The sequence below is a fragment of the Myotis lucifugus genome, unplaced genomic scaffold (genome assembly GCF_000147115.1).
Source record: "Myotis lucifugus unplaced genomic scaffold, Myoluc2.0 scaffold_58, whole genome shotgun sequence".
Classification (NCBI taxonomy): Eukaryota; Metazoa; Chordata; class Mammalia; order Chiroptera; family Vespertilionidae; genus Myotis; species Myotis lucifugus.
In genome coordinates this window covers 953,861-980,416 of record NW_005871106.1, presented here as the reverse complement: position 1 = coordinate 980,416, position 26,556 = coordinate 953,861, and the positions used below count along the sequence as shown (strand labels likewise).

The following is a 26,556-nucleotide window of genomic DNA, read 5'->3' as shown; positions in this document are numbered from 1 at the left end:
GGGTCCCGGGTTCGATTCCAGTCAAGGGCACGTATCTCGGTTGCAGGCTCAATCCCCAGCCCTGGTAGGGGCTTGTGTAGGAGGCAACCAATTGATGTGTCTCTCTCACATCGATGTTTCTCTCTCTCTCCCTTCCACTCTCTAAAAATCAATGGAAAAATATCCTCAGGTGAGGATTAACCAAAAAAACAAAAAACACAACAAAGGTAGTAAATACCTAAAAATCTTTACATCATAATCATCTAACTACATTTTGCTATCTATACTCTTACGGTTGTTTATATCTACTGTACTTGTATAATGAAATGCTGTACAATGGTGTTGCTACTGCTCATCTCTTCTCAACTCCACGTTCAGTGACATCAACCTGGTAGCTTGAAATAGGTCATGGTGGGAGTATTTGCATAGTGTTGAACTGAAAGAGTTTTACTTTAATGACAATAATTTATATGAACGTAAAAAATAGTTTAACAATAGATCATATAAAAGGTGTAATGATAATAAATTTATAGGGAAAAGAGCAGTTGGGGCGCTACTCAATGCATGAATTTGTCAAATTATGGTTGGTTTGCTGGCTGTGGATACAAGTGTTTGACCAAAATCAACAGAAGCATTATGTGAGAGTCAATTGGCTATAATAGAACTTGCAACAAAGAGTACTGTATATTCTATTATTATTTGTAGATTGCATAGTACACATCATTCATATTAGCAAAATTTATAATAGCACACATACATATAGTATACATACTTTTCCCCCTGAAGAGTCCCTTGTTAAACACTGAGCAGACACTACTGGTTCTGCATGAAACATGAAATTCAACACGTAACTTGAAATTTATGATAGAGAGCAAGTTTGTCTTTTTGTGAACATAATCTGCTAAAATCAGAGTGCATTCATGCTGAAGCCCATTTGGTTTACCAATTTTGTTTCCATTTTTAATTTGAAACTCCTCCAACTTCAAAGAGAACTGGGATGTCAACCAAAACAGTAGACATTTTTGCTCAGCCTACAGTATCATGGCCATCACAGAGAATTCGGGGAATATTGTTTATTTAAAACTATTACTTACAAAAGGAAACTTTTAAAGTCAAATCATTGAAGCAGGTCTAGTTTATCTTAGTTTTATATTTTTACCTTTGGATTCACCCAAAAAGCACAAGGGTAATGTGCACTTGCTTCCTGAACAGTTTGGCATGCTCAGATAGTCCTCTGTCTGTCTGACCTGCAGAGAGTGGGACTGCCTAACACTCAGACCAGAAAATGCCTGCAACCCAACCACCCCAAAGAAGGGGGTTGCCAGATCACACCATGGTTTTTAACCACCTGTTACATATTTCAACAGAAACCCTGTTCCAGCATATATCAAAGGATCTCTATACACAGTCATAAATAGAAAGTACTAGACATTGGTGGCCTATTGTATGAAGTTTTATTAATCCATTATCCAGCATGACTTATGTACAGAAATAGTCAGACAGATTGGCCTTTGTTTCACCCAGGAACATGTCAGATCATTTTTATGAAAAACTCCCTTGAATGATTTTCCTGGGGAAATGAAGACACCCATGCTGTCTAATCACAGACTGAAAGTTACTTAGTTCTTAAAGTCGACATTTGTTTAGTCAAATTATCAAAATGCCAGCAAAAAAAAAGTCCAGATCTGAAGCATGTGTTTGTTAAGAGAAGACTGGGAAAGGTATTTCGGGTCCATTATATAACTGCCACTTTTTGTTTTTATTCAAGGTGTCATAAAACTGAGTTCTGCAGTTGAAGGTATGTTTTACAACCACAAAATCAGTAATGTTTTGCTTCAAGGTTGCATAGCGTGGCTTTATAGCTAGTAAGCTTCTGTGGCAGTGGTGTTTGATGCCATGTTCTAATTGCCAGCTATTGCCATTCCGTCTGTGTTTCTCCTCGTTCTGATCATTTTCTGCCACAAGTCTCTCCACCCTCCACAAGTGGCATGAACGCTGACCTGAGAGGGCAGCATTTACGAGCGAACATATCTGTTTGTATTTTCTGATGGGACTGCCTCAGATCCAGGGCTCTGTAGGGATCCCCTGGCCCTCCAAAGGCCTTCTTTGAGGCTGGACATTGGGTCTTACCAGGAGCCTTGCCCCCAATCTTTCAGCAGAGCCTTCTCTAGAGTGTTTTGGTCCCTTATGCCAACGTAGCAGACATGGTTGCCCAGGAATATATAGGCCCGTAGTCATCAAGGCTTCCTGATGAGAAAACCAAGTGGCTAAGGCATTTGCCAGGCTCAAGTGCAGGTTCTTCCCGAGCTGTGTGACACCCAGGGGGGATTTCGAGGCCCAGCTTCCTCTAGTATTTTCCATATTATCCCTATCGGGCAAGTGGCAGTCCCCGTTCGTTATGCATTCAAGAAGCTGAGAAGAAAAGGAAGAGGGATTTGAAGACAGAGGAGAATCATTGGGGAAGAGAAGACACATAGCAGCATTTTGCTGAGTAACCCCCAAGACTATTAAAAATACCTCATTGTTTGAAATGGTTCATTGGTTATTGGCATAAAGTTGATTCCCTTGCCCGCATAGACGCATATAATCTGAAAGTAGAGAATGTGTAATTTTCTCTTTTTGTGAGTTTCTGTGTTTGTTTTGGGATGTGTGTGTTCTCATCTATTGGGAGTTTGTCAGTCATGCTTCAGAGGGGAGGCTCCTTGGAAGAGGTGGTGGGGTTTAAGGTGAGTCTTCACATTTGAAGGGCGATGTGGCTTGATGAATGGGCACTGCATGGAGGTGGGGAGTGGGAAAACGCAAGGGGGGTTGGAGTGGTGAGACCATCCGCTTGACTCAAACAAAGGATTGGGAGGGCTGGCGTTCCAAGGTTGGAGGATGAGAAAGGAGCTCAGTAATGTACCCTTTGGGCTGGCAAGTCCGTAGTGGGGGACTCTGCCTTCTGTAGATTTAGTACCATCACATTTTTTTCAAAACAAAGTTTCAAAGGCAATATTTCTGACACGCCTGGCAAGAAGCATGCTGCTCCTCTCAGGCGAGGCAAGGACCAGGAGCAGGTGCAGGCCATGGTGCTTCCCGGTCAAGAGGGAGGAGCACAAGGATGTCGCCTCCAGGAGCCGGTGAGGGCAGGGGGCACGTTTCGGGCCTCTGCGAGGCTAGGCAGGAATACACCTTCCCCAAGCTCGGTAACATGCAATTGTACTGAGAGGCTATCCAAACCTCTCCGTGCCCGACAAAACATAGAAGTGGCAACAAAAGCAAGCAGGCCCATGAGAAAGACCTTGCGGGCAGAAACTCCCACGCAAGCGGGCTCCGAGTTTCAGGTCACTATCTGTAGAATTCCAGATAGCAGTTGGTCCACTCCGGGCTGTTGGATGTTTTATCAAGAAATGGCCTTGAAGTTGGAGCTTTACATTGCCTGCTTGGCTTAAGCACAGTATTCCACTTACAACAAAAGGACAGAAAAACAAAATACATTTTGTAGAAAGCTACGAGAACATCCGATAATGTAAAAACGATTCTTCAGCTATAACTATTGTTCTGTTCATTATCTTGCTAGCAACTACTGTTATTACTAGGCAGCATGGCCTTTCTGAACCCCCAAAACAGGGATATGGTCTCCAGAGAAAGATGAGAGTAAGGAAGAATGAGGGCAGGAAGCAGGCTGACTATTGGGGGCTTTTTTGACAGCCTCCTCTTCACCTCCTCTGAGTCACAGGAAGTTCTCTGAAGTGGCCATGGATACCAGAGGCCAGGCCCACTTCAACTGCCGCTTGAGCATCTTTTGGCAGCTGATTGGCTGAGGGCTGTTGAAGGCTTGGGAGCATGCTCTGCTGTAACTGTGTTAGAACATGTGTGTTGCAGGGGCCGCCTGGGATGCAGTTGTCGGCCGGGGTGTGTGTGTGTGCTCAATGCATGCCTTCTTGGTGCATCTGGAATGTGAGATTTTTGACAAGCATGCTCAGTGAAATGTGTGTCGGACACTCTCTCTTGATTCCAAATCAAACCTCAGATGGTAGTCCCTGTGAATATTTAGCTAATTCCTGTACTTGCTACTTTCCATCTGTGGAATGAACTCAAGGCATCGTCATACAACTTCTCATGTCAAGGAATATGCAAATCAGTGGCCGCATCCACTGCCAGAAATGAAACCTATTTCTTTTTCTTCAAAAGTGACTCTGTTCTGGATTACCCTAGAACTCTGACAATAGCATTACTGTTGTAGGTGCGTTATCTTTTCCCTTTCTGTTCTCTTTTAAAAAATAAAACAATGGTCAGCGTCATAAGAGAAAATCCACAGATCCCAGTTGCTCCTTCCTACCAAGTAGTTTTGCTTGCAGTTTTATTCCTTTCCTTCCTCTGAAGCAGGGGTGCCCCCTTCAGCATTGTGCAGCTTCACATAAGCTTTTAAATTCAGCAGAATGAAAAAGCCTGTATCACATTAATGGTAAGATTAAAGTGAATTGTCCTTCCACATTATAAGACTTAAAATTATACTTAAACAGAAACACACATCGATGCTTCACTTAGTTTGAAATATTTGAATGGGGAAAAACAAGTTGGAAAGAAAGAACTGCAAAGTTTTATTGATAGCAGTGAAGAATTCTGGAATCTAATGTTAGATTGATAAGCCCAAACTCTGAGAAAACTGGTGTAAGGGAGAGACATCCAGACAGCAAACTGAGGGGCAGGGGAGATAGTAAGCGCAATGGCAAGGAGAGAAAAACCATCCCAGGGCAAGAATTCTAAATATTCCTCTTAAAAGGGATTTTTCCCTTTGAAATTGAGCAAGGAGGGAGAAGGTGGAGGGAGGGACACATATTTCCACAAGTAGGACCAGCGCAGCAGCCTAATAGAGGAAAAATGAAAACAGAGGTCACGGAAGAGCTGAGTCACGCCTGATTAGAATTGCTCTGATATTCCGAAGGCAGCTATTTCTTTCCAGGGCGGGAGGGCCCAGCCCCAACCAGAAGCTCTTTATCCAGCATATGAGGAGATGAGTTCAGACATGAGGGGAGCGGGGAGCATTCAGGCAGGGAGGCTGCAAGTCTGAAGGGCAAGATGAGGCAATGGAGGCTGATGACAGGCTTTGCAGCTGATACCCAAGGTGTGTTCCGTGATGAGACTTGTCTCAAAGGTGATTTGTTCCTACCTGGTAGGTAGGTAAGATTCCAAAATGACATCAAGTTCTTTTCAAAGCCTATATGAGGGAATGAAGTTTGGCTTTAGCCCTTGCCCAACCTCAGGCTCCCCCCACCTCCCCCGCCCAGGCCTCTCAGTGGGGACGCTGGGGGTTTCAGTTAGCACTAGAGGAGAACGGGTGAGCTGAACAACTGTGATTTCATAAACAAAAGCTTCCCTGACACGTGAAGCTTCTGTTTTTCTTTAGCTTCTTGTCACTCCATTTTATTTAGATATTTTGTAAGTGTCTTATTTCTCCCTGATAATGGTTCATGAACCATCAAAGCAGGGGACTTGGGGCTGTTGTCACATCCAAGGTGGTGTTTTTGATGACCTCATGGCCTCAGACCCAGGAATTACAACAAATCCTCAAATATGGGAAAGATAAATCAAGTAAAAACGTGATGCAATTTTTGTTCCCATTTTCAAAATTCACAGCTGTATCGTAAACCTGTAAAAGTAGAGCTGCTTTTTCTGTTGCAACACTCTCATCTAACTTCACTTGTGTGCTGAGGAGTGAAATACTCATTTGCTTTGCTTAAATTCTATTTTCCATATGACATGGGATGAATCCCAAAATACCCTTGTCTTAGTTTATTTAGGCTGCTATCACAAATTGCCCCACCTCCTAATACCAACACCCCGGAGGTTACAATGTCAACATATTAATTTTGGTAAACACAAATATTCAGTCTATAGCAACCCCAAATGGTTTTAACATTTAAAAAGTATTCTAAATGTATTGATGTCATTTCCTCCCCAAGTGAATTTTATTTTTGTCACTGTCTTTCTACTTTTTAAGCAAAGCTATGTTCATTTGTCAAGTTAGACTGTGGTAAACCCATTAACAAATGACGTTTCCACATTTTTACTATTGGAATTAAAACAAAACCTCTTTACAGGCCTTCAAGCCAGATTGCTACAGAGAGGGAAGGGCTTCCTCCAGGGAAGGAATTCCTCCCCATTCCAAAACCCAGAGTGAAATGTGAAGGAGGGTCAGGAATCTAAAAATGCAATATTGTAGAAACTGAAAACAAGACTGGAGAGAGTTGTCTCTGCAATTAAAAACAAAAACAACAACAACAAAAAAACACAGACTTTCTGCTTACAAGGCCAACCTGGAAGCTGGATCATCCTACTAAGCAAATAAGTGTTCCCTTCTCAAATGTATTTTGCAGAAAATTGTCATTATACTTTTGGCAAAATTTTCCTATTACATAGCAATGTCTCTGAGGAATGAGAATTAAGTTGAAAATTTACCAAATAGCTTCTTAAAACTAGGACCCTCCCGAAATGGCAAAGATAGGGCAATGTGACCCAGAAACAAGGTATGCCTAGTTTGTGGTCTTGCTTAGGATTACCCTCGCCGCAGATAGAATTGACCTTGAATAACTATTGGCAGCATTTCAGAGCTCTCTCACTTTTTTTCTTTTTCTTTTTTTTTTTTAGTTTTTCTTTCTTCCCTTCCTCCCTTCCCTCTCCTCCCCCTGTATCCCAGCTGCACTCCTCTGTTTCTACACGTGCAATAGAAGGCATGGAATTGGGGTTGGGGGGCCATCGGGCAACAGAAAGCCAACCATTGTTTGGCACGTAACCACTTATAGTTTTGGCAAGTAACCATTATTTGCCTTGGTGCCCTCACCAATAAAATGGGAATCTCTATTTCTTAAGGCTAATCTAGCTGATTTAACACAGTAAATGGCATACAGTAAGTGCTCAATAAGTTCTTATTCTCTTCTTTACCTTTCCTCTTTCTCTGCTGACTTCCCTGCATCTCTCCCTTTTTTCAGCATCCAAAGATCTGGCAAACAAATGATCATTCCTCTAGGATTATGTCATAGCACCACTGAAGTCAGTTTCACTTGGGGCAAAGCCATAGACAAACAAGCAACATAAACAGTTGCTTCTCCACTTTGAAAGAACTTAGAGGGAATAGAGTTCCTGATCACCTTGCTGGGAACCATGACATCTGTGTGGATCCAGGAGCAGTCTCCCAGGTGAACAGTGCCAGGAGCCAATCACAACCCAAACTGGGGGTGTTTCCATCAGGTGGAATGTCCCCTCACCTGCTCTTCCAGTCCTAGGGGGTGGTGGGGGGGGGGGGGCGGTTAGTGAGGAGAAGAGGAAAGGTTTTCAGGCTAATCCAACAAAGTGTTAGATAAAGACTGATTTCATCAATATTAATGTTTTTTATGAAGTCGATTATAAATTCACTGTGTTTCTGAGTGTGCCATTTGTCAACACTGATCAAGAATATGGAGTTTTTGAATTAAGAGAACTAAAGTGACAACAACCACAGATATACAGAGAGCAGCCTTCTGTAGCCAAAAACTAATAGTTTGTGCTGAATAAGCAGCCTGGAGTACCTACAGCAAATTAGCATAATCCAGAAGACAGTTTACAGCACCATAACCTTGCTTTCACTACCCTCCCTGGGGCAGGAAATAGAAATTTATAAATCAAAGGCAAGCTGTAAAGGAAAATCTGCCAGTTGAATCACTGATTTATTTTCTTTTGTTTGTTTTTTTTAGGAGTGTAATGTCTATATGTTTGTTTTTATTATTCTTATCAATCTACTGGAAGTTTTCAATGTAAACAAAGTTCTTACTTTAAAAGAATAACAACTGATTAAGCTGCCTAAGAAGGCAGCTTTTAAGGCCTGTGGTCTAATTAGCAGTCTTCAAGGCTAATTTAATAGTGACAGCAAAGCCCCTTTTGTACTTGAGTCTCAAATTCAGAAAATGGCCTTTACGTTTTCAATCTAAAATGATAGTCTGAAAGCAAAAAAAAAAAAAATCTATATATATAAAAGCCTAAGCGACCAACCGACCCTTCCACCATTCTACCAGTAGCTATGACGCACAATGACCACCAGGGTTCAGACGCTCAACGCAGGAGCTGCTTCCTTTAGAAAATCCACCCTAAATTATTTCCAACATATTACAGTGATCCACATCCCCATTAAATGTGTTTTCTGTAAATATTTTGAAAGATTTTTTATCATTTTTTTGTCTATAATTAAATTTATGTATGCAAAATTTACTCAGTTTGATTAGCTGTGATTCCTTGGTAATCAAACCTATATAGGAAACCCTCACAAAATAAAAAAATAAAAAAAATTTAATCCACAAAGTATTTTCAGCCTGTCAGGTGTGGCTCAGTGGTTGAGCATCAGTCCATGAACCAAGAGGTCGCAAGTTCTATTCCCAGTCAGGGCACATGACCAGGTTGCAGGCTTGATCCCCAGTAGGGGGCGTGCAGGAGGCAACCAATCCATGATGTTTCTCTGTTATCACTATTTTTATCTCTCTATCCCTCTCACTACCTCTCTCTCTCTAAAAATCAATAAAAACATTTTTTAAAAATGTAATGGAGCCCTAGCCAGCTTGGCTCAGTGGATAGAGCGTCAGACTGCAGACTAACAGGTCTCAGGTTCGAATCCAGTCAATGGCCGATGCCTGGGTTGTGGGCTTGATCCCCAGGAGGGGACGTGAAGGAGGCAGCCAATCAATGATTCTCTCTCATCATTGATGTTTCTATCTCTCTTTCCCTCTCCCTTCCTCTCTGAAATCAATAAAGGTATATTTAAAAAATAAAATAAAAATGTAATGGAACTTTGTTAATAGTTTAACAATAAGTGATGCTGACATAATATTAGTTTATAACAGCATTTAATTAAATTTTTATTAGTTTTGATTTTGCAGATTTATTCACGGTTTAATGACAGTGACTCTTTTCCAAGACTTAGATACCTTATCCTTTTGCAAAGCTCATCAGCCAAGGCGTGACCCCTACAGTGCCGAGGACACACTCATAGTAACACCTGTTCGATGCCCTCGCAGGATTGCTGTGGGGTTACATGTGGAATTGCTGTGAGTGAGGGGAATGAAAAGCCATGTCCTTCAGGAAACAGGAGGTAGAAATTGCTGCCATGAAACCCGCTGAGGGGGAGGGCCAGGCTCTGCGAGGCAGGCTCTGGCAGATCCCAGGGCTCACAGCCTTGGATCTTCCTTTTTGCATATGCCATGTGTCGTGGCTAGACCAGCCGTGGGCAAACTACGGCCCGCGGGCCGGGATCCGGCCCGTTTGAAATGAATAAAACTAAAAAAAAAAAAAAAAGACCGTACCCTTTTATGTAATGATGTTTACTTTGAATTTATATTAGTTCACACAAACACTCCATCCATGCTTTTGTTCCGGCCCTCCGGTCCAGTTTAAGAACCCATTGTGGCCCTCGAGTCAAAAAGTTTGCCCATCCCTGGGCTAGACTTTGCTTCTGGAAGCATCTGTGGAAAATCATGACTTTGTCTTTTAGGGCAGGGAGGAGGAGTACCCAGTGACAGCCGCCTGGGTCTTTGTGCTCTATTTCTTGGAGTTTAGTTTCTTTTTTTTCTTTTAAATATATTTTATTGATTTTTTTACAGAGAGGAAGGGAGAGGGATAGAGAGTTAGAAACATCGATGAGAGAGAAACATCGATCAGCTGCCGCCTGCACACCCTCTACTGGGAATGTGCCCGCAACCAAGGTACATGCCCTTGACCGGAATCGAACCTGGGACCCTTCAGTCCACAGCCCGATGCTCTATCCACTGAGCCAAACCAGTTAGGGCTGGAGTTTAGTTTCTTTTGCTCCTGAGATATAGCCTAGTCTGCTTGAGCTGCTTTTACAAAATACCAGAGACTGGGTAGCTTAAAAAACAGACATTTATTTCTCACAATTCTGGAGGCTGGGAAGTCTAAGATCTAAGTGCCAGCAGGTTAGATGTCTGATGAGAGCTTTTGTCTTTGTCTTCAGTTGCAGATGGCTGCCTTCCTACTATGTTCTCACGTGGCCTTTCTACATGGGGAGAAAGAGACAAAGAGACAGAATCAGAGAGATCTGGTGTCTCTTCTTCTAAGGGCACTAATCCCATCATGGGGACCCCACCCTCATGACCTCATCTGAACCTACTCACCTCCCAAAGGTCCCATCTTCAAACACCATCACATTGGGAGTTGGAGCTTCAACATATGCATTTTGTTGGGACACAAACATTGAGTCCATAAGTGGTACCCTTGGGTGCATATGGCCTCAATCAGATGTAATACAACCAGTCCCTCCTGCTAGTTAAACAGAATACATTTGAATTAAAAGGGAGTGGATATTCTTCATCTGTGAGTTTCCCCTGTTCTTGTAAATAGTCTTTATCATGACCTTTGGGGACACCTTGAATCTTAAAAAATTACAGTTTCTGTGTAGGGGAAAAAATAGGCTCTCCCTTGTAAGGAAGGTAAAGGTTAAAGTTTGTGGGATTCGGCGGGAAGTGAGCATGCAGCCACATAGGTGAGCGCGGCTCAGAGAAAATGACACAGCAGAAAAGGGCCGGCAGCCTTGCCAAGCAGTTTCCTTTGACATTCCAGAGGCTCGAGCAGCCCTTCTGGTTTCCTGGAATGCTCTTACTCAGTCATCATGTGGTGGCTGAGGAAAATCCCTGCAGCACCCATGGGTGACCTGGAATAATACCTCCCTGCCCCTGGAACAGATACCCCTGTGACGTACACAGATCGCTGGCAGGCTCAGTGGCACAGCCAAGGACAAAGTGGCCAGTTACATGCAGGCTCACTCAGTGGCAGGGTGTCTCAAAGCCACCCTTACAAAGGGACAGTTCACACCCACGTCACCAGCACCCACTGTCTCCCAAAGAGGCTGCCAGACCAGAAGGCAGGGACTAACATCGGTCAGGCTCGTTCTGTGTGTCACGAGGAAGGTGGAGCAGAGGTGACTGGGGGAAGTCTGGTTTTCCCTCAGCACTGGCATTTCATTCATCTCATCTCAAATGCTGTCACTCACCCGGAAAGGTCCGAAATGCGCCTTCCTTCCGCTTCTGAAGCAACGGGATGTGGCAGCAGCTGTCTGGGTGATATGGAAGCTGCCCAGGAGGAGGGAGGAAAAATACCAGGTCTGACCAGACGGGTCAGGGAATGCAGGCAGCCAGGGGGAATGGGAGCATCCTCGCTGAGGATGTAACTGTACTTATTGAACTGTACATTTTCAAATGCCCTCCGGCTGCTGGGAAAAGTCCCATCAGCTGGGCAGCAAAGAGAAAGGCCCTCCTGTTATAGGGGACTTCCCCTGTTCACAGAGCCTTGAAGAACTTCAACAAGAGATGTTATTAGCCGAACTTAAAATAGGTTGAATGTGTTATTAGATACCTTATTTATGTGAAGCCTGGAAATAGGAGACAGTGAATATCAAAGATGGTGCAAATAATAGCTATTAATTGCAATTTAATAATGCTAACTACAATTAATGACAATCTATAATAATAATCTATAATAATAAAAGTGTAATATGGTAATTAGACCAGACGGCCGAACAGCAGAACGACTATCTGGACAACCTTCCGGACGACTTTCCGGATGAAGCCTGGGCGGCTGCGAGGGCCTACTCTTGTACAAATTTCATGCACAGGGCCTCTAATTAGTAATAATACCACTAAGCATTTACTTTGTTCTGGGTCCTGTGCTAGGACCTTGACATATATTATTTCACTTAACCTCTCAACAGCTCTATCACAGAAGCGAAGTTAGCATGCTGTGTTATAAACAGGGCACGGACTCAGAGATCACACATCATTGATGTTTCTATTTCTCTATCCCACTCCATTCCTCTCTGAATTCAATAAAAATATATTTAAAAAATAAAAGTGTGACCTCGGCCTTTTGGTCTTAGGTTAGGCACAAGGGAAGGCAGAGAAGGTCAAGGAAACTCCCAAAAGCTCCATCTTCGTCTGCGTAAGCAAGTAGTAGCATTTGAGCTGATTCCCTGCAGGATTTTTGGCTCGATATATAATTCACAGCCAGCCACAGAAATTCCACCAACTCAGTGCACACCCTGGACAGAGAGGAAATAAGGAAGCAGACAGCGAGTGTTTGTGTTGGATGCTCTTTGCAAGGGCCGCGTGAGAGAAAATGATTTCATTCTCAGGGCATGGCTCTGAGAGGGAAGTCAAACAGCGCGCAAGCTGAAACAAATCCAACAGCCTTATCTTATTCTTGATGCATGGGTTCCTTTTTCTTCAAAGCCCTGTAGAGGCAGGACACTGAGTTGTCATTGTGAGAGTGAGGGCAAGGTCCTTCCTGGGACGTGCTGCATCTGTGACTTACAGGGCCTGGAAGCTCTGATGTTTTTCCTTGACAAACCTTTGCTACTCACTGGTCAGGCTCGCTAACCAACACGGGCTTAAAATACATAAATACAGAAACACACACACACACACACACACACATACTCACACTAAGTGCAATGAGCCAGTCACAAGAAGGACACGTGCACAAGGGACCTAGAGTCATCAAATTCACAGAGACAGAAAGGAGAATGGTGGTTCTAGAGGCTGGAGTCAAGAAAAGAATTCTGGAGACTTGGTTGCACAGCAATGTAACTGTACTTATTGAACTGTACATTTTCAAATAGTTAATACAGTAAATTTTGTTACATATATTTTAGCAGTTTAAAAAAAAATACAACCTCTGCTGGAAGCAATCATGTAATAGAAAGAATACATGGTTGAAGTCAGGCCAGCCTCGGTTTGCATCCCATAGCTGCCACACACCAGTTTGGGAGCGATGTTCTGTGTGTCTTAAAACAACAGAATCATCATATTATTCCTCCGTTTCTATGGGGCAGGAGCTTGGAGGAGCGTCCACTGGCTAATTGTGGCTCAGCATCTCTCCAGGGCTTGCAGTCAGGGGAAGCGCTAAAACTGGGGCTGGCTGAGCATCACCCCTCTTCTTACAGCCTCAGCGCTTCTCCGTCTTTGCACATGGCTAGCATGGCTCGCTTACAGCATGGGGCCTCAGGACAACTGGACTGCTTCGGTGGTGGCTCAGGGCTCCAAGCCGAGAGTAAGGTAGACATTGCATCACCTCTTTAGCCTCAGAGGTCATGCAGTGTCACTTCCTTCACATTCTCTCAGTCCCGGGCAAATCACACATTTCCCCGAGTTCAAGGAGAGGGGAATTAGACCCCACCTCCTGACAGTAAATAGCGACGTCGGAGAGCAGGCTTAGCAAACGGCTCTCCTGTGCAATCTGGCTCACCTCTTCAAGACAGCCAGCCTGTTCATTTATATACATCTCTGCCACAATGGCAGAGCTAAGTGTTTGGGACACTGGTGGCCTGGTTCGCAAAGCCTAAAATACGTATGGCTCTTGATAGAAAAGTTCACTGACCCCTATTCTACAAGAACATGTCATATGGAAGATATTGCGGCAGTCACCTTTGATCATTGCCATCTGCCACTGGCTGGTACCAGCCTCTCTGAACTTGACCTCCAGCTCCATACCTGTAAAATGGAATGAAGAGCATATATATGTAATAATAATAATAATAAAGCACTTAGCACAATTCCAGGCCTGTAACAGATAAAGTATAAAATTCAGCTCTGCCCTGGCTGGTGTGGCTCAGTTAGTTGGGCGTCATCCCATGCACCAAAAGGTGCTGGTTCAATTCCGGGTCAAGGGCACATGCCTGGGGTGCAGGCTGAATCCCCTGTAAGGGGCATGCAGGAGACAGCCCATCCATGTTACCCTCTCACACAGATGTTTCTCTCTCCTGCTCCCTTCCTCTCTTTCTCTAAAAATCAGTAAACTGTTCTTTAAAAAAAAAAAAATCAGTTCTTCCCTTTCTAGACTTAATTATAATTTTAGAGCCATGGAAATGTGTTTGCTACCACTATAGGTCTATTAGCAATATCAGAAATACCCTGTTTTAGACGCTCCCTCGAATTAAGGCAGACTTTACAGAGACCTCCTTTTAAAATACATGCTTGAAAGAAAGGAATGTTTACAAGAATTCTTTTAAATATGCAATCCTCACCCCCATCCCTCAGTGCATTCCTTTGTCAGACTTGCTATATTTTTACCTTTCAAAGAGCAAATACCTAAAGGAACGAAAGTGATCGGGCAAAATTGGGACTGAGCAAGCAGGGAAGAGCTGGTTGGCAGCAAATCTCCGATTGCCGGTAGCAAGAAAGACTGGAGAGATGTGACCTCCTCACAGCTGTGCTCAGGGCTGCCTGTGCCTCAGACAAAGCACTGAAAAATGTTTTCTTGGCTTTCCCTTCCCCTTTGCCTCCCTTTTTCTGTTGCCCAGACTTGCTATCTCTGCTCCAACCTCCTCCCACCTGCCAAGATCTCCTTGAGTCTTTTTTCTCTCCTCCCGTGGAATTTCCAAGGCCAATCCTCCAGCGCATCCAAGAGATTGTTCACCTATGACCCATCTTCCCTCCCGCTGGCCCCCTCTCCCCACCACCACCCCCCACCCCAGATACTGGAGCACGCTTCTGTTCAAGAAAATAGAGACCTCTGATAACTGGCACTTCCTGTGCTAACATTAGACCCTCCAGTCCCAGTTTCCTACCCATTTTCTCCAAACCACCAAAATTATCCGTTCTATTTATGCACCACTTAACAATTCTTTTCTGTCTCCTCTTCGAGTTCCGTTTGACTCCAGTCGCTTTTAAAATCTACTTAGCAGCATCCTCAACTGTATTGGAAGAACTGGTTCCTTTGACTGCACCTATTTGTCATCAGATTACTTTCATATCAAATATGATGAGTGTTTTGGGGGCAGTTGGGAGGGGGAGTTGGCAATTTGATTAGAGACCATTCCCTTTGGTCCAATTAATTTTTACAGCATCTTTCCCCCTCCCATTTAGCCTAAAATTTGCAATTTTATGCAAATTTTGGAAAATAGTTTGTAGTATTCCCAGAGTCCCAACTCAATATCAGCCAAAGGCAAGTCAATTGATGCTGCTCCAGGAAGAATTGTGGTTTGGAAAAATGACTCAGCTGGCTCCGGAAACAGAAACAACAAGCACTGCTACCGCTGGGCCGGTCCTGCTGCCGCATCTGCACAGAGTTTACAAGGGGCTTCCACACGTGTCGCCTCTGTAGTGTTCAGAGGCAGCCCTGGCACAGCTGTGAGGAGGCCACATTTCTCCAGTCTTTCTTGCCATCGGCAATCAGAGAGGTGCTGCCACCCTGCTCTTCCCCACTAGCTCAGGCCCAATTTCCCCAGACCGCTTTCATTCTCTTGGTCAGCGATTTTCAACCTTTTTCATCTCACGGCCCACATAAACTAATTACTAAAATTCTGCAGCACACCAACAAATACGTTGTGTTTTTGCCAATCTGACCCCCCAAAAAGGTATAATTTTTAATCACTCACACCAGATGGCTATCGTTGTGTTGGCTGTTGTCGTTGTTTTATTTGACACTTCAAGGTAAAAGAGGTCAGTGCCCTGACTAAATAGTCAGGTATTGCATGTTTTAAAAACTCTTGCAGCATGGCAGTTGAAAAGCACTGCCTTGTGTGATAGAATCTGCCACCTAGAATCGTTTAATCCAACAAGTACATAGAGTCGTGAACAAAAATCTACGTCTGGTCACTGAGAGCACTAGAGTAAATAGGACCAGAACCAGCCAAGTGTGATGAGTTCTGTAATAAACATATGTAGGAGGTGCTAATGGAACCAAATTAAGTGAATCTTGATGAATGAACAGTTTTCCAAGCAAAGGAGGACACTGAGTATATAGAAAGACACCACATAAGTGCCTCGCCAAACAAATAAGTAAGCAAATAAACAAAATTTTAAAAATAACACCAAAGTGCCCTGGCCAGTGTGGCTCAGTTGGTCGAGCGTCATCCCGTGCACCAAAAGGTTGCCAGTTCAATTCCCAGTCAGGGCATATGCCCAGGTTGCAACCAATCCATGTCTCTCTCTCCCCCTTCCTCTCTCTCTAAAAAAGTAATAAAAATATACATTAAAAAGCCAAAGTGACTTAGCTGGTAAAGGCATTTATTTTTTCAAAAAATAGCCAGCTATTGGAAGGGCAGCCAACGAATGTGTCAAACCCAGCTCCTTGCCGTCTTTTCACCTGTGAAGATCAGCGTGGGTTTGTCTTCTCAGGCAAATGCTCCTTGTGGTCCCCAGATGGCAGCCACACAGTTCCGAGTATCTCTTGTGATGACAATGTCCCGAGGAAGAAAGGGATGTCCCTGACGGTGTCACTGTAAATAGGGAGGTAAACCTTCCCGGAGGCATTCCCACCAGACTTCCCTTCTCATCCCTTCGTCCTACAGACCAATGAAGACTCAGCCTCCAAATCTAGGGAGGTGCTCACCTCTCCCAAAAGTCATGGCTGCGTGCAAAAGTCCACAGCCCTGGGGTCCTCCCGTTGGCAAGGAGGGAGGTTATCAGAAAACAAACAAGGTGTCCCACAGGCACAAAGGCATGGAGAGGATGGCATTCTCCAAGTGATAAGTCCTTAGGTGTGAAAATGTCAGGAGAGGCAGATGAAATAGGCTACAGCCAGGTGGTAAAGGAGTCACATGCCAGTGTTTGTCTGTGTCTTATGGGTTAGTGTTCCTTAAGGGTTAAAGAGTGAAACATCAAACAATGTGAAGAGTTTTTCATTCTTTTTTTTTTAATTTGGCAATCATAAAATTTTCTTCAAAAACAAATGGTTAGCCCTGGATGGTGTGGTTCAGTTGGCTGAGCATCGTCCCATGCAATGAGAGGTCGCCAGTTAGATTCCCTATCAGGGCACATGCCCAGGCTGCAGTTTCTCTCTCATCAATATTTCTCTCTCCCTCTCCCTTCCTCTCACACTAATATATATATATATATATATATATATATCCTCTCACACTAATATGTTAAGTAGAGACAAATATACAGCAAAATATATGGTAAAAATAAAATTTAGTCGATTGTCATAACAGTGAAAACAATAGTATATCTAATTTTTATTCTAATGTTTGCACCTTTTTATGATTAGAGTAGTAATGTGTGTTCATTTTTCTAATTGGAAAAATCAGAGAAGCCTAAAGAATAAAATAAAAGTCATCTATAAGCTCATCACTGGACTATAACTATTTGATGTCAAAGTTGGTCCTCGTGTGCATAGTATTTTATATGGAGTTAGAGTAGTAAGTGACTTTCTTTTTTCTTTGTAAGAATGCACTTCAAAGTCCATATCTTCTTATAATTTTCTGTCAAATTTTGTGTCAGTGAAAGGCAAACTACTGTTGGTCTTTTTAGAGGGGGAAAAAGGCAACAAATTAAACACTGGCTTAAGTTATAGGGTGCAACATCTTACATTAGGAAAAATAAAATATCACTGTTTTAGGTTTTTTTCTCCCAAAGGGGTGTCTTTCTGTTGACTTTCTGCTTTACAGAGCAGATCATCCAAACCCAAACTCTGTAACGTAAGTAAATGAGGAAAAGCGGGGCCTTGACTTCTGGCAGGGGAAGGATGGGAGAACTGAGGCCAAGTCTCTTCTTGGTGAGGCACAGCTGTAGCTGAGAGTGGTTCCAGGCCAGGGCCCCAGGGCCTCGGCACTCAGAAAGGTATGTGGACGTTTCTGTTGGCACCTTCGGGAAGGCTGTGTCTGCCCATTGTGCCTCCCCACTACAAGGGGTCAGGATGTACAGAATTCTTGAATTTTTCACTTCCAATTTAAAAAGGAAAGCTGAACATCTCTCCATTTAATAGCAGACAATAGCAAGACTGTTTTAAAAAGTGTCAGGACCTGCCTAGGCAGGAATCCATTCTGGGTGTTGGTTTTTTTGTGTGTTTTTTTAAGTTCTCTTATGATTATTTTTCCCACAAATTCAGTGGCACTGCCAGTTTCTGGGAAAAGTTATGTTTCTTGTGTGCAGCTTATTAAAAACCTATAAAAAACCTATAGAAAGGCTAAGAATATCTTGCCACTAACCTTGGGAAAAACCAGTTAGCCTTTCTGGGCCTTAAAAAGAGAACGCTCAAGCCAGAGGTTCAGAGTGGCAGAGTGGAGGAGAGTTTAGAGATCATTGCACAATGATCCCTTCTGCACATGAATGATCTGAGATTCAGAGAGCGTGAGGGACCAGCCCGAAGTCCAACAGCTTCCTCCAAATCTTATTATTTTGATTTCTAAGAGTTCAGCGAATTTTTAAATCAATTAGGTTGTGTTTGAAAAAGCAAGTGGACAGGAGATACTGAAGTGTAAGATAATAAAAACAAACGCATAGAGAGATAAGATACTTTATAATGGTCATTCAAATTTATATAGAGAAAGGAAATGTAAACTGTGTAAACTGTGAACCATTCACTGCACAATAATTACCCAACAAAATATTTACTGAACGCTCACTGGGAGCTTCCGGTCTAGTAGGGAATTGAGAAGATAATTACAGTGTAATAAGTGCTCTGTCAAATAAAAGCGCTGTTTTCTAATGAGGTCTAGTAGAGGCATTTGGAAGGACATTCCAGAAGTCTGCCTGGAAGAGGTGACACCTAAGCTGGTACCTGAAGGAGAAAGAGGAAGAAAGAACTTACTCCATTTGCAAATGGAGCTTGATGTTCTTAACAACTAAAAGTAAAAGTGGGTTGCCAAAACCGGTTTGGCTCAGTGGATAGAGCGTCGGCCTACGGACTGAAAGGTCCCAGGTTCGATTCCAGTCAAGGGCATGTACCTGGGTTGTGGGCACATCCCCAGGAGGAGATGTGCAGGAGGCAGCAGATCGGTGTTTCTCTCTCATCGATGTTTCTAACTCTCTATCTCTCTCCCTTCCGCTCTGTAAAAAATCAATAAAATATATTAAAAAAAAAAAAAAAAGTGGGTAGGAGCATGTAGAGTTCTGAGACCACGAAGGTGAGCAGGAAGCAAGCTATTCAGAATCTCCAAAGCCTTAGATTTGAGACTTTACCCTGAGGGTAGATCTGTCAGCTGGAGAGTGACAGGGTCTGTTTCGTATCTCCAACTCTTGCCTTAAGTGTGTACAACAGTGTGGAAGCAGGGACGAGACAGACCCAGGGAGACCAATTAGGAAAGTATCGCTCAAACTATTTTGACAGACAAACGGCAGAATGCACACACATGTGGACACACACACAAACTGAAGCACGATTTACAAAACAATACTTCTCCCTTGTTGGGTGCATTTTCTAATGGCATTTTCTAATCTATTTCACTCTTTGAATGGTGAAACTGCATAACCCACCTCAATTATCCCAGGACCCATTATTAAGTCACAACTAGCAGTTTGAGAAACCTTGAGTTAGGAAGTCTCTGTGATCCTCCAACAAGGAGATAATAGGACTTAAGGAAGCAGAAAGGTGGCTAGAAGGATGTGGAATGATTCCAGAGGGACGTAAGAGCTAGGAGAGAAAGAACCAAAGAAAGTAGAGATACCGCTCAGAATTTTGGCTTAAATTCTGGACAAAGGGGTCATTTGCCGAGATGGGGAACATTAACCAAAAGATCTATTAGGAGGTCAGAGACACTGAGCATTTGAGAAATGCCCATTTTTGGTAAACACAAATGTGCCCCTTCATTTGTGGCACATCTGAAGAAAAACCACCTAGAGACTACATTATATAACTCCAGGAAGTGGTCACGCTTGTCTACCAGAGGAAGCAAATTGGTGGAGATGGGAAGGACGAAATCCTTATGGACAGGTGTGGGCTCTAAGGCTGAGCCCAAAAATTCTCCTCGGAAAGGACAGTCAAGCTAGAGATCCCAGAGAAACAGCCCAGATCAAAGACTCACCTGGGCTTTCGCTCTGCCTGCTCTCAGGGCTTTTGTGAGGCTGAGTCTTTTGGCTTTTGGTTTGCTAGCATGTTGGCAGGAGTTAGCTTCAGAGCACATAGTATTGGCATCGAATTTAGAATTCCCGATCCCTAGTTGCAGGGACATCACAGACATTGCTTACGTACTTCTTATAAAAATGGAAATCCATTAACTTTATTCTTCACGCACGCCCTCTGACAGCACTGGGTCAAAGGGAGTTTTTTTCCTTCCTCTGTTCAGAGCTTCCACAGTGCCCACCCTTCTCCTTCTAAATCCTTTCTTTTACACAACAATAGGGAGTGCTGGTAGCCCGTCGCTAGTTGAAGATTTGGAACAATGGGTGTTTCTGAGCCGGGGTGATGGAAATGGTCTTGTCTGTGTCCTGGGGGAGATTGTAAATGAGATGTCAACAGGAGCTCTTTTGTGTGGATGGCATTCAGCCCAAGAGAGGAATTTCCTTACTGTGCTAGTATTTAAAGCAGATTTGTTGCTGCTTTTGCGAAAATGTTTTCTCCAACGGCCTGAACTGTCAGCCCGGAATGAGTCACTCGGTGGGACGGTGACTTCCTTCCCCGCTTGGCAAAGCACTGAGTCAGTCATTTACATTCAGAAGGAAAGCTCCTAAGAAGCTTTCTTGGATTTTCATCAGCCTGAGCTTTTCTAGACCGTCACGTGGGACTGAGCTGTCAGCAGCCCGGTCCCCCCGGGGAGAGGGCAGCCGGGCCGGACTGTTTTTCTCACTCCCTGCAAAACTTCTGGCTGTTTTGCTCACTTTTTTTTTTTTTTTTAATCCAGAGAGAGAATGGGACAAACACAATTTCCTGCTTTAAGCCTTTTTCCTTTCTTTCTCCCTCCCCCTTTTTTTGGTAAATGGCAAGCAATTTCAGTTTACTCTAATTACCATGGGCTGCGGTTGGGTTAATTCCATCCTTAGAAGATAAGGCAACTGTTTTTTATTACTTCTCAGCCAGGTGCTGCAGGGTGACAAGACTTGCCTGTATCTGGAGACCTGACAAGGTTATCAGCAACTGCAAACAGGCCGAACCTTTGAGCAGCGCCATCACGTGCTTCCCTTCCTGGTGATCCAGTTCCCCACCCTTGATTGGTAGTTCATTTTGATTCCTAGTCTAGTCTTTCCGCATTCCTGCACTTAAGCAGTCCTATCACAATCATGATTATGAATCACAATCACAATCATAACCCAACCCCAAAACATGAGCATAAATTTCCAACCTCAATCGCAAACATACAACGCAGAATATTTTAACAATATGCTGACTTGGTACATTTGCAGGGGTTATAGTTGCTTTTTCAAAGAGGTGGTACTTAAAATCTTTCACCTCTGACAGCAAAAATCCAAAATACTCACCTTGTATTGCCTTTACTTTCTATGGCTCCTTTTGGGAAGTAGAATGTCACCCACACCCGGAGACAGTGCCTGGCTTGCTTTAGGTAATAAAAATTGCTAGTGCTCAGTCTACTTATATCTTATTCTTAGTTTATTCTTTAATTCGGGCTAGAGGTGTGTTTTGAAAGTGATGTTCAAACTGTCGGTAGGCAATGTGCTAATGAATGATGAGTGCCACTGCAGATAAACTTTTAGGTGAGTGTCCTGAGCTACATCAGGTTAGTGCTGCGCCCAGCCTGGACCTAGCATGGGCCACCCTCCTGTCACTGCAAATTATGGTGGCCAAGGAAAGAATGTTGATTTATGGACTGCACTGTCAAGTCATAAGAATGAGGAAGAGATTGATGGAAAGGATGTGTTCAAACACAGGCACACAACCTTGCAAATATGAAGTGTTTCTAAGAACACATCACACTACCCCGTTCTCTAATTTGTATACAGAGGGGTCCACCTTGTGGGAAGAGGCCAGTTAAAATCCCCCGCTAGTGCTCCGATGACCATTATAACAAAAACAATAGTGGATGTTTCTGATAGGGATAAACCAATAAACATCCAAAACTCCAATGAGGTCAAGGAAAGAGACATATGAGGATTATGAGATCTGATCTTAGATTCCTCTTTTCCTTAAAGCTATAGAAACCTTGCCCACCCACAATGCCAAGTCCAACACCATCTGCCACCCTCTGTGTGGGCTTGGTGGGAACAGGGCTCCATCCAGGACCAGAGCTGCCTCTGAAGGAAGCCCTGGAAGGGAACTGCTCCAAGGCATCTGAAGGGCTAGGTGGATGTTATTCCTTCACCTGCAATTCTGAAAGCCATTGCCCCAAACCTGACCCTGGAACTACTTGCAGTGTGAATGTCCTACTGCCTCCTGCAGACACCGGTTGGCGACCACTGCTCCAAAGGTTTCCTTAAAGAAGCGGTCGCCAACCATTCAGACCTCACGGACCACCAGTGGTCCATGGACCACCGGTTGGCGACCGCTGGCTTAGAATACGAGATTAAGGGGTGTTCCCCCAGCCCCCCTGGTGTGTCATGTCTATTAGCTTTCTACAGCCCCCAAAGTTCTGAATTCCAAGCACATCAGACCAAAACATATTCAATACTGCCTTTGGGACTCAGACATTGTTCTCACAAGGGTTCAAAGGTGATCTTAAGAGGCTTAGATGGGAAAAACCCAGTTCCAGCCAGACTCCACCCTGGAGAACATGGACAACCAAACTCTCCAACCTCCTTGTCAGGTGGGGAATTGGGCCTGTGGATGCACCTGGTTTATTACATCCAGGGAATGAGGGTGACGGTGGGAGGTGGGCAGAGTGAATTGATCCAAACTTTAGTACTGGCCACACCAGTGTCCTGGGTTATTTTTATTTAATTTTGGCAAATGATAAAAACCCAACTGTAAAGTGGAATTTTCAGTGCCACCTTTAAGTGGCCCTTTGCACTCAAACTGTAATCATGCGAGGACTGAACTCGTGATGCGGACAGAGAGCCCCACCGGCACCTGGACAGGTTCTTCTCTGGATCTGTGTCATCAGCCAGTGACACAGTTGGATAACGAGGTGTCATTTTAAAGTGCTGATTCTGTTACTTGAGAGTCAGTGAAGAGCAGAGCAAACAGTTTTCCACAGGCTAACCCAGAGAGTTTTTCCTGTTTTAACTTTTAAAGGATGGGTTTCAGGGAGGAAAGAGGAAAGGAGTAGGATGAATAATTAACTGCCTAACTGCCCAGCCCAGGGCCTCCTGTGGCCTCCCACAGGCCCAGCTCTCCAGACCCAGGTAATTATTCCTCATCATGCTGAAACCAACAGGAAGGAATGGTGGATGCATTTTCTTTCTTCTTTACTTCCCCACACATCCTGTTTTCCCAGGTTTGGGGATTTGAGTTTGCCTTGTGCAAAAACTTCTGTTCCAGGTCCAGCCTTCCCTCCCGGCCCTCTGTCCACAGGGCAGCAGCAGAGGGCTGGCTTAATAGGCCTGCCTCCTTTCCAAAGCCCAGAGAGGTTGCCAGTGAGCAGAGGTTACTGATAAATCCAGCCTGAAGCTTTAGTTTGGACTCAGCCTAACTGGACTCTCATTAGATATGACCTACCCTGGTGTGTACACGGGTCACTCTGTCTGCTTGTCTATCTCACCTTCTCCAGGGAGGCAGGTTGGCAACATACGCCCAATACCTTGCTCCCATCTAGAATCAACCATTATCCCATATATAGCCTTGGGGCAGGTACCCTTGAGTTCTATTTTGTTTACCAGACACACAGCTACATGGCAGGAGAGTCCTGTTTAGTTGTCCGATTACACTCCAGGTTTTTTCTTGTACTCCAGGTTCCATGGTGCAGGTAGTACAAATTCTCATGAAAGAAGACCAGAGGCAAAGAAAGTTCCCTGGCTCTCAGATACGCATCTTGTGCAAGCAGGAGAGCACAGAATAAGCCACAGAATAATGAGGAGTGAAAGGAACTGAGGCGAAGAAGGGCAGCTGCACGGGATGCGGGCAGTTAGCATCAGGGACCCCTCATACAGCCATCCGCTCAGTGCCTACAGACAAAGCCAACCAGAGAGGATAGAGGAAATTAGGTGGATAACCCATAGGAACAACCGGTTTCCGCTGATAATAGATTGATTTTTCCCATACTAACTCCATGTCAAAGGCTGGCCAGCCACAATCGCATTTGGCCAATGGCAAAACAGAAGTGGACATTGGTGACAGGAGATTATATTACAACATCCAAGTTCACTGAGAATAACTTTGGTGAGTATTCACTTGACTTGAGCCCTGGTGACCTCCTTGTTGGTCCCTTTTTCTTTTTGCCAAGAAGTCTCTTCACATTCCTATTCATTCCTTCGTGTAACAAGTATTTTCCACACACGCTACTACTATGTGCCACACACGTTCTAAGGACTGTGGTCATATTATGAATAAAACAGACAACAATGCTGACCTTGTGATTCTTACATCCCTAGTTAACTCCTTTCTCTCGGTCTGGTGGGGGCCGGGGGCGGGGGGGGGGGCGGAATTCACAGAAGAGAATACGGGAGCATATTTCTGAGAAGTGACATCTGAGAAGAATGAAAGCTTGTTGATGAGAAGCTTAAAAGAAAAATGTCCTTCCCTGCTCTGGCACTCCCCTTACCCCAGCCTCCTCGGCATGCTGTCTCTCAACAAAACTTGGTCTACCCTCACCTGAGGAGTTGGAACAAACAGGAAACCTTACATAATTCGGTAACCCTGACCTTGGGCCCTGGATCTTCCCCTCCTGTAAACAGTCCATTCAACCCAGGAAGGCCTGCAGACCTTGCTGCGACAAACTTTGAAAGACACATCATGTTACAAACAAGGGAAAAAAAATCCCTAAATCCTAGAGGAAGTGACATATCTGATTCAGTGGTAGAAATCACTTCATAAAGTAATGGAACAAATGGACATTCAATCCCAACAGATGCTACTGCCAGCACAGTCACTTGTGTGCCTGGATGACTCAATTGCACCTGTTGGAAAGGCCGGGAAAATGAGCCGTGAAAGAGACTACTGGAAGCAACAGCCCTGCCTTGCACATTAGTAAGCCCCGTGTTCTCGACATCCTGACTTCAACATGTGTGCCTAGTTCTCAGAGGCTGTGACTCACCTTAGCTACTGGGCAAATGACTCTTACTCAGAGCCCTGGGTTTTTCATCTTTAGTATTAAATTCTAGCCAAATGTCTACTTTCAAGATGTTCCTTTGAAATGACTGATTTCAGGCAACAACTGGCTTTACATATGGTAACCCTCAATTTCTAATACTATTTAACTTGTTGCCAAACTTCATTAAAAGTCCACATTACAAGTTTGAGACCTCAGCCCCTGGACCTGGGCCTTCTAAAATGACTTTCCTCCAAACAGCACTTAACTTCCTTTAATTTAGTTAATTAATGGAACTTTTGAAGAGAACAGCTCCTTTGATCTGAGCCTCTTTCTTAGTTTCCAGTTAACATTTCCAGAGAGGGAGAAAGAACGGCCGCCCTTGCAACTGGCCGGAAGCACCAGCAGCTCCCAACTGTGGTCCAGCCTCCAAATCGAAGACCGAGCAGAGGAGGGAGAACCTGAGGAAGAAGACTGGTGGAAAGCATCGCCCTGGGCATTTCTGTGGGTGTTTGCCCCACACAGAGATAAAAGCACTAAGGTGAGGCTGCAAGGCCTGCTCTCTGGGAGGCTGGGCCTTCAGCCTGGAAATCCTAAGTAATCCTCACAAACAGACAAATGGGGAAGCCAGCAAAGTGAATTACAAATGCTCCTGCCAGAGAGAAAGGTTTTCTGCCGTCAACATACAAATTTGGATTAAAATGGAAAATGCATGTCTCACCCAGCAGGAATCCTCACTGCCATCCATCAGACCAAATGGCTACAGCAGTTCTTGCTTTTCAACTTTCCATCTTAACAAAAAAAATGTTACACTGGCTACTGCTTAAAAAAATAATAATAATAAATCTGGCCTGGCCAGCATGGCTCAGTGGTTGAGTGTCGACCTATGAACCAGGAAGTCATGGTTTGATTCCCAGTCAGGGCACAGGCCTGGTTGCAGGCTTGATCCCCAGTGTTGGCATGGAGGAGGCAGCCTATCAATGATTCATCATTGATGTTTCTCTTTCTCTCTCTCTCTTCATTTCTGAAACCAATAGAATAATAAAATATATATAATTTTTAAAATTCTGCAACCTCGACCCAGAGATCTTACCTTGCAGCTAGAGTAAAATTTTTGTTAAGGCAATAAATTAAAAATCAAGACATTCTGAGTCTTAACTTCCACTCTGTATGTTTTTTTTGGAAGACAAGTCCTGCAAAAATGTCCACCCCTTTCTACAGCGTGACTTACCTTGGAGCAGAGCTGCCGCTTTCACGGTACATCAGTGATGTTCCAATCTTGGCCACCAGGGGACACTAGAGAGTACGGTTGCCAGTCCCAAAGTACTACTTTGTTTTCCCAGACTTTCGGTTGGGAGGGAGGGGGGTTGGGGATGGGGTTGGTGCGGGAGACACAGCTGACTTGAAAAACATCCATTTTTCTCTGAAATTATGCCACTTGCCATTTTATAAAGCAAAGGTTGCCACGTTACCTGTTGCCAGGTTCCTGGGAGTGCTCGGGGAAAATGTGGGCGAGAAGGTACAGCACAAAGTCCTTCAGCTGGGTGGCTTTCAAGCTGTGTTGACGGCTGGCGCTGACATTTGGAGAGCAGCTGCGAGGATTGCCTGAGCCTTGTTTGATTGTGGTTCTAACAGAGGAGTGGCTACGCCTTGTGCCTGGGGCTCTCCCCCCCCCCCTTTTTTTATGACTAACTTTCTGATCCCTCCCTCTCTGGATTTTGGTACAGTGCAGGCACTGTGAGCAACAGGCTCACCTCAGGAAGCCCACG

General features: G+C 44.1%; 1 protein-coding gene and 1 long non-coding RNA gene across 4 annotated transcripts in view; one reads left to right on the top strand and one right to left on the bottom strand.

The window, feature by feature from the left end:
- The window catches only part of DLGAP1 (DLG associated protein 1), a 229,133-nt gene that overhangs the window by 154,952 nt on the left and 47,625 nt on the right, over positions 1-26,556 (top strand).
- Positions 9,847-26,555, bottom strand: LOC111826160. 3 transcript variants are annotated; one of them, XR_002829412.1, is made up of 5 exons: positions 26,260-26,555; positions 13,419-13,484; positions 10,991-11,069; positions 10,116-10,263; positions 9,847-9,997 (listed from the first exon to the last, which is right to left on the bottom strand). It is a non-coding gene; the product is annotated as an uncharacterized LOC111826160 (long non-coding RNA). The 3 variants fall into 3 exon arrangements; XR_002829414.1 differs by having other exon boundaries at positions 10,116-10,260; XR_002829413.1 differs by lacking the exon at positions 10,116-10,263.